Source organism: Chlorocebus sabaeus, chromosome 16, assembly GCF_047675955.1.
Source record: "Chlorocebus sabaeus isolate Y175 chromosome 16, mChlSab1.0.hap1, whole genome shotgun sequence".
In the NCBI taxonomy this organism is placed as follows: Eukaryota; Metazoa; Chordata; class Mammalia; order Primates; family Cercopithecidae; genus Chlorocebus; species Chlorocebus sabaeus.
Window position 1 is genome coordinate 46,066,732 of NC_132919.1, and position 8,910 is coordinate 46,075,641.

The 8,910-nt window shown below is 32.3% G+C and overlaps 1 long non-coding RNA gene across 1 annotated transcript in view; it reads left to right on the forward strand.

Annotated features, from left to right (window-relative positions):
• LOC140708656 (uncharacterized) overlaps positions 1-3,868 on the forward strand; it is a 482,235-nt gene extending 478,367 nt beyond the window's left edge. The window contains exon 3 of the long non-coding RNA XR_012088814.1: positions 452-3,868. This is a non-coding gene — a long non-coding RNA (uncharacterized lncRNA). The remainder of the gene's footprint in view (positions 1-451) is intronic.
• Positions 3,869-8,910: the final 5,042 nt, after the last annotated feature.

Sequence of the window (8,910 nt, forward strand, 5' to 3'; positions counted from 1 at the left end):
CTATTTGGAATATCTACTTGTGACAAAAGTTGGAGAAAGATAAGAGCAGGTAATTATTAAAGTCTGAGAAATGAAACTATTGAAGAGAAGTCAAAGAATTTGTTTTAAACATAGCAGTCCTACCTCTGAGACCAGTGGAAAGAATTAAACGAACTACACCCACCTTCCAATTCGTAAAAAATAATAAATAATAATAATGTACATGCAATAATTGTTTTTTAAAAGATGACATCTTAAATAAGTTAAAATACATATACACTGATGTCAGATAAAAATGTACACCAAAGTCATGGACCAGTTGCAGGGTTCCACTGGCGGTGAAGGAGACCCAGACAACACCATTCTGGGTAAGGACATGAGACCACTGTGGGAAACACTGTCTCCCAGTTCTTCTGTATCACTTACATCTTCTGAGGCTATGTGCTCTCTGAGTTCTTGTTTTATTTTGCAGATTTATGGTTGCTGCTGTTTTACTCAAATAAATTCCCATCTAGGGAAACTTCAGTTAATGTCATAAGAAAGCATTCAGATGAAGAACCATTGAAAGAGGTGAAAAGATCACTGTTAACAGTGAAAAAGGCAGTCAAGGAGATATTTGACAGTGCTGTCAAGACGAAAGGATGTACTAAGGCTGGAACCACTGCATATGAAGAGGACTCCCTATGCAAGAATATCTGTGACAGATGATATAGGATAAAAGAACTAATACTGTGGTAAATTTATTCTGTGGCTTGCATCATTGTTTCTAACTTTTGTTCTCATAATACAGATTTGTATGCATTCATTGTTTCCAAACCAGTGTATTTATTGTTCCGATAAGTAAATGTGACAAAAACAAAATACAACTTCAATATGACGTTTTTCAACCTTTTATACTATTGATTCAGCTTATTTGTTCACTTCTCATTAGAATATGTAGTTTGATTTAAATTTTTTTAACTTATTTCCACTTTCTATAAATCCAACTAATATATCAATAAAAAGACAAACATGATATTCTAAAAAACCTAGTCAGTATTCTGGAATTCAACATGTTATCTACCCAAACTTTCTCCAATGCCTAAAATGTGTCTCAATACTCCTAGATGAACAATATTGCTTTGAATTCTTAAATATAATCAAAAAGCTTAGAGTTACTTCAAACTTGAATAACTGCTACAGATAAAATAAAAATGCTCATCTCTCTTCAATAATTCTGTATTATAATAGGCTATTTAATAAAATAGAGCATGAATTATTTAATTGCCCACCATAAGAAATGAAAAAGACCTGTGAATTGGTGATGAGATTGAGAAATACAATTAAACTGTAAAATAAAATCTCCACTTTATCTAGATGGGTAATTGAGAAATAATACACATTGTCTAAGAATTTAATTAGACCAGACTAATTTTAAGGCTTAGATTCACAAAAGGAGTCCCACACTAAGCCTATGGGAAAGGAATAGAAAAAGCTAACACTGTGTATAAAACTACCGAAATATTTGTTTTTATGTGTGCAAAGAAAGGGGCCTAGGAGGAAAGATGAGGAGAAACAGAGAGAAAAAGAGAGAGAGATAGGCTAAGCAGATGGCAAGAACTAGGATCAAGGTCTGTAGAAATGGCTACAACATTGCAAGTCTGTTTGTGTGGTGGTATAACTTTCCTTACTTTCAGTCAAATATCCTACATCCACACATGCCTTTTATAAGTGGTGTGTGAGTTGTATGTATGTGCATTCATATGTATAATAAACAAAAGGACAGAATTCTACATGTAGACCTCCATGAGAAAAGGGCATATGTGTAAGATGGTGAACAGCGGCAGAAACTCGGATCAAGGTGAACTTAAGAAAAGAATCCCACTGGGAATTTACAGACTTCATAGGGAGAGCCTTAGACTTTGCACAAATCATAGAATGGGTTTAGCTAGTCTGACTCAGGATATTATAAATTCACCCAAGCTGACATTTGTGGTTCAGATCTGAGCACATCCTGGTACATTCGATAATTTAAAATTCAACAATGCCAGTTCCTGCTAAATATAACTGGTATTCCCTAAGGGCTTGGCTTAACTTCATCATGACTTTCTTCTTAAGGTCAGAAATCTTCTGAGTTATGCTGATGCAAACATCTATTGAAAGCAGTAAAGACAATTTCTCTCTCCACCCCAACCCTCTCCACTGCATCAAGAGGCTGATGTTAACTCTCCAGTTAGATCTTAATTAATGTAGGCTTTCTACACCACTTTGGAGCCTCAAGACCTGCCGTTCCCATCATTCCATTAAGCAATTTTTGTTCCGATTTTCTACAAATCTCTCTTTCATGACAAACTCACATATTTAAAGAAAGGCACGTGTTATCACCAATACAGGGAGATTCTCTCAAGAGGCCCTCTAACCAAGAATCCCTGTTGAAGACTACTGTCTCTTGTACCCCTCCAGTCTCTTCCTTCTGCTTGGAACATTCATTACTTAATGAAATATTTAACTCCTCTTTGCAAATCTTCTTCAACTTTCAGAGATTTTTAGCATTTTACTTTCTATTAATGTGAACTGATTCTTTTCCGCCTCCCATTGAAAATATTTCCTGTTTAGAAACCTTTTTTAGAAATAAGTTTACAGTTGTTTCATCACAGGGTCAGATTGGTAAAACTGAGAAAAAGATGGTAATTCATCTTCCTCCTCCCTGAAATTCTTCTCAACAAGGAAATGACTATAAAATAGTGGAGAGAAAATACCAAAATTTGGATCATTTTCATTAGCATTGTAATTAACTGTATATCTTCTATGTCTGTCTGCTGTAAAGCACATACTGTCTGGAACATACTTTTTGGTTCTTCCACGTTGAAATAGCTGTATGATTGTTTCTTCTTTGCCCGAGTTATATACGCGCATTAAGATATAATTGAATATTGATGTAAATAATTAAGAAAGTTAAAACGATCGCACATGACTATCATGTCTGTACAATTTGTTGTCCAAACTGGGACCTTTTCAGAATAAAAGCGGTGGTAATAATTACTTTGGGAAAAATAGACTGTTCCAGAAGAATCCCAATGCGGTCACTCTAACATCAATTGATGTGTAACCTTCCAGAATTTAGTCTATGAATATACACACTATAGATTGCTTACCTATTTAGAAAAAATGAAATATGATGCATAGTTGTGTAAGCTTTTTTTATATAAAATTGACTTATTTATTTCTATATCAATAAGTACAGAGCTACACAATTATTTCAATGGCTAGAGTGACTTGCACTTGTTAAGTGCTACATAAATGTTATTCTTATTAGTTTTAGAATTCCTATGTTGTTATAGTATGCTTTTGCTTAGTAAATGAAATTAGTTTTACATCCTATTATTTAAGATCCTATTACATTTTTGCTATTTTAATCAATACTGTGATAAATATTTTTGCCCTTCCTTAAGGTAAATTTTTGCCCCACCTTAAGATAAATGTTTAGAAGATGAATTTTGGAATTTAAAGTATGTAACTTTACATTTGGTGACATGCTCATATATTGTTTTCTTAAAACCAATTTGTTTTGTATATTTTTAAGAACAAGATAAATTTAAATGTATCAACATATATACCCATTGGAAATGTATGATTGCCAATTTCTCTATAACCCTGAGAACAATAAATGCTGTCAACAATTTTGACCTTTTTCAATTTAACAAATAGAAATGGTTTCGTATTTTAATTGTACTCTTTGGATCCAGCTAATTAATATTCACCCTGGAACTGGGGATACAGTAGATAACTCAATAGAATAGAGCTTACTGTAGAAAATAGGAACAGGGACAGATAATAGAAGCCACAATGTACCTTACAAAAGCAACCAAATTTTAGAAAATTTTAAGTGGCTAAATAGAAAAAAATTGTTTTTGTCAGAAATTTATTTTTGTGAGGTTTAACACAGAAATCTAATGTTATTCAAATAATTTGAATTTTGATGATAAAAATTTGAGTATTTATGTTTATACTTTTTGTTTCCTACTTAAGATATCTTTGTCTAAACCTGATGTTTTAAAATTTTAGCTTGCATAATTTATTGAACTGTCATCCTTTCCACATTCAATTGCCTTAGTGTTTTTTCTGAAAATCAACTTGCCGTATTTGTTTGGGTCCATTAACGGATTTTCTATCCATGTCCATTCATCTATGTATTTTTGTGCCAATACTGCACATTCTTACCTCGGGTATTTTTTTTAATTGCCTTATTGCACTGTATAGGGCCTAGATGCCCTTTATTAGGTTGAATAACTTTTTCCTACTTCTAGTTTACTGAGAATTTTTGTCATGAATGTATATCAACTTTTATCAAATGTTTTTCTGTAACTATTGAGATGATCATGTATTGTTTCTTCTTTAGTCTGTTAATATTGTGAATTATATTGATTGATTTTAAGACACTAAATTAGTCTTGCATTCCCAAGATAAACTTCACATGGTCATGGTGATTCTTTTTTAATGTAATATATATTGCTAAGTTTGAACTGCTAACATTCTGTGGAGGATGTTTGCACTTACCATCAAGAGGGCTCTGTAGAGGTGATTTTTGTTGTAAATTATTTGCCTGGTCTGGACTCACAAAATGAGTTAGTTACAGTTTGTTCCTCTGTTATACTCTGGAAGATTTCATGCAAAACTGGGACTCCTTCTTCCTAAAATACTTGCTAATATTCACCAGTAAAGCCACCTGTGTCTGGGATTATCTTGGTAGAAAAGTTTTTAACTACAAAATCAATTTCTCAAATAGATGTGCCCCTTCCAGTTATCTAAATCTTCTTTAATGCATTTTGATATTTTTTGTCTTTTACAGAATTCCTACAGTTGCTCAAAGTTGCTGATTTATTGGCATAAAGTTGTTTATAATAAATCTTTATTATTTTAATGTCTGTAGAGTCTGCAGTTATGGCCATTATTTTATCTTTTATATAGTTAAATTGTACCTGTCTTCTGTTCCTCATCAATCTGCCTGAAGTTCTATCAGTTATGTTGATATTTTTCAAAGAAGCAACATTTGATTCTATTGATTTTCTTTTTCTGGTTTCTATCTTGTTGAATTATGTTATTTATTATTATTACCATTTGTTTCATTTTGCTTAATTTGACTTTCTTTTTTCTAGTTTCTTAAATTGGAAGCCTAGTTCAATCACTAATTCAAGACCATTTTTCTTGTCTAATATAAGCATTTGATGCTATATAACAGTTCTCTAAACACTATTTTAGCTGGATCCCACAAGTTTTTATATATTGTTATCATTTTTAATCAGTTCAAAATATTATCTAAATTTTCGTGTGTGTCTGTGTCTGTGTGTGTGTGTGTGTGTGTGTGTGTGTTGTCCTATGGCCTATTTAAAAGGAAGTTGTTTAAATTTTCAAATATCTGGGACTTTTTGCAGATAATTTTCTATTATTCATTTTTATTTTAATTATATTATGATCAAAGAACATAGTATACATTATTTCTGTTTTTTGTAATTATTGAGATGGGCTTTATGGCCTTGAATGTGGCCTGTCTTGGTCAGGATTTGGCTAGTAATTGAAAATAATGTATTTTATTATTTTCTCTGTTAAATAGAGCATTCTATAGATATCAAAGAGATCGAATTGGCCGATTAGTTATAACTTCTATTTTTAAAATACTTTATTTTATCAATTACTGAGAAAGATCTTGAAATCCTCAACAACAGTTGTAAATTTTTGAAATCTATGTATTTATTTGCAGAAAATTCTCAAATTCTTGCTCAGTGTCTAGAGTTTAAATAAGATGAGCATTATGATATAGTACTTAGTGACAAAGGTTCCTATAAATTAGTACTCCAAGGGGAGAATACTTATACAAAATAGTATCAAAGACAGTATTTAAGGCAAACAAGACGTTGAGCTCCTCTGATTTCTCACTTCAAATTCAAGTATTATTAGTGTAGATAGTACTATAAGAAAAGCTTTTCTCTCAGCTGACTTCTAATTGTACTTCATTCTTCTAAGTACATGCTTACATGAAAGTCTGTCTAAGCATTTATTAAATGAATAATGGGAAGATAGAAACATGATTTTAAAAGATGCTGGTGGAAATTCAGAGTCAGCTGTTTTAAATTTTATGAACGCAGTAGTAATTTAACTTGTGATGGAAAGAATTTTATTCCCATTTCCAAGAATGCTAATGTTCACATTTCAGTTATTAAAATTAATCTGAGTCAATTTTGTTCTGTACACGTGGGTTCAGCCATACTGATTGAGAATAGCAACAAACATTAAGTATGGTTTTGTGATCTGTGACACTCTATGGCTGTTAACACCAAATAGGAATGGGTTGATAGTGTCCTTTTGACCCAAAATGCAGAATTCATTAGGAATTAATGGTAAATGATATTCCAAAGATAATGTCATTCATTTATTTGACAAATATTTATTGAGTCTTTCCATAAAACCATGCCTAGGGAAGGGAAATTAACATTTACTGGAGACTCCAATATATGCCAATAACTGTTAGGCTTTTTCTAGACGTGACTTAATCCTCATGGCAACAGAATGAAAATAGGTGTTATTATTATGGTTTACAGGTGAAAAAAATATAAACGTATCAAGGTTACCTTGCTCAAATTCAAACAAAAGATAAGCAGTGGCACTGTAATTCACATCCATATATTCTGTAATCCCAAATCTCAATTATTTTTATTATGCCATGGATTTCAAGAAGCATAAGACATGAGTTGTTTCTATTGTCAAAAACTTACAGCCTAATTGGAAAGACATGATATGCAAATGTCCATTCACTCAACAAACACATTTAAGCCACAGCAATAAATAATGTTTTATACAGGTGGAGAAAAATTAGTTCCATAGTAGATGCAATTTATATCCCATGCATTGAGAAATTCCTGAATTATTTTTTCCTTTATGAGCAAATAAAATTGTTTATGTTTTTAAAAATCCACTTTGTATATCCCATGGGGTGAAGTAAAAATAAATGAATGAAAAATTTAAAAATCGACTTTAATAAAAATGCTTTCTTCTTAACTATAAGGTGAAACATGAAGTTTTCCAAGGAGTAACCACTTTCTGATGCTTGCAAAGTTAATCAGAGCATCATATTTAACTTAAAGCACAAAATTGCTCATAGACATTTCAGTGGAAACTTTAATTCATGAATTGTCTGGCACTGGCTTGGACATGTTTGTACACATATGAGACAATGAAATTTTATTGTCCTTTACTTTTGTTTAACTCACTCAAGTTCTTTTTCATATGTCACTTGGGAATCAATAGTGTATTCACTGTATCCAAAATTAAAGTCCCAGTTCATATCCCCAAATTTGTTCCAATCCCAAGTTTTCCATCTCACTGAATTACAGAACAAAAATATAAAAGTTAATCTCTAACTCTTTCCTTTTTCTATCATTCCATCACCCCATTATTCATTAATACATTTTTTCATTCTACATGTCCACGATGTATACCAAAAATATATATTTCTCTCCAGTTTTAGTCGTTCTACCATAATCTACCCCATTACCACTTGATGGTCTACGGCAATAACCACCTAACTCATCACTCTGCTTCCATTCTTGCCACACCCTATATCTTCTCTACACTATAGCCAAATTGAGCCTTTTTTATTCTTTTAAATATAACTCAAATATTATTTATTCCATATTTCAACACTTAATAAACTTAAATTCATTGATTGATTAATTTCCAAGGCTCTGAAATTCCTTTGACTTTAGAATAAAATCTACATTTCTTATTCTATAGGAACCCACAAAGCTAATGCCTCTTTGCCCTTCATCTGCAAAACATAGGTTAATACATGATAGCCATTTTCTCCAATGTTGGAGTTGGTAAACCAAATGCTTAAACCAAGATAATCGCTACTTCGATCAGCATCTTGTTATAGAACCAAAAAATTTATATGCCTGCTGCACAGTGAAATACCAATACACTGAGACAGTAGGGTTTGCAGCAGAGAAAAAAATTAATGATCTCAGGGTAGCAAGCAAAGAGACAGGAAGAGGCCTTCAAATCCTTAGCCCTGAGGAGTTCAGAGCTGACATTTTTAAGAGGATTGTGGATGAGGAGCTGGAAAATCGGGATCATTGATTGGTCAGGGCAAAAGGGATTAAATCATCAGGATGTGGAAACTTCATTCTTTAGTGAGTCAGCTCCTTATTGGATACTTCAGACCAGCTGACATCAGTAGTTTTGCTAGTATACAGGACCTGAAATAATATCTCAGATGGAAGGCATAACATTTCATAATGTTGTTGTCTACAGAGGAGTTAAGGGGAGCTATAATCTTGTGACAAGGTCTGCAAAATTGGCAGCAAATAACTATGAGAAAGTGAATCAGAGCAAGCTGACCTAATGATTATTGCTGAATGTGCTGAATCAGCAATTTATTTTCATTTCTTACCTCTCTTCTTCCCTGGTTAAGTTTATAAAGTTAATAGAAATGTTTTCAATCTCACGTGTACATCATGTTCACCAGGTTGTTTTATAGTATTTTATTTTTGTAATTGCTACTCTGGGCAAGCCAATTATATAAGATTTATATATAATCTTTTTAGGGCTAAACTAGTCCTACTCATATGCTTATTATAGATGGAAGACGTTTGGCTTCAGAATGACACTTCCAATAGAATCTGGGTTCTACCACTCCCTTTCTGAACATACTTAGTTATTTCACTTCTCTTTGTCAGTCTCTTAAATTATAAAGTGGGAATAATCAAGATATATTTTACAAAAGTGTTGTGTTTGAGTTAAAAGGAAATAAATTACAAAAGAGAAACTTGGAGTAGAAATTTAGCTAAAGTCAGTTCCTTTTATTCCCCTTACCTTATAACACACAAGCCAAAACTAAACTTTTCTATAGCTTAGTCATGGCCATTTAATTGTATAGCCTAAATTATGTTCAATTGG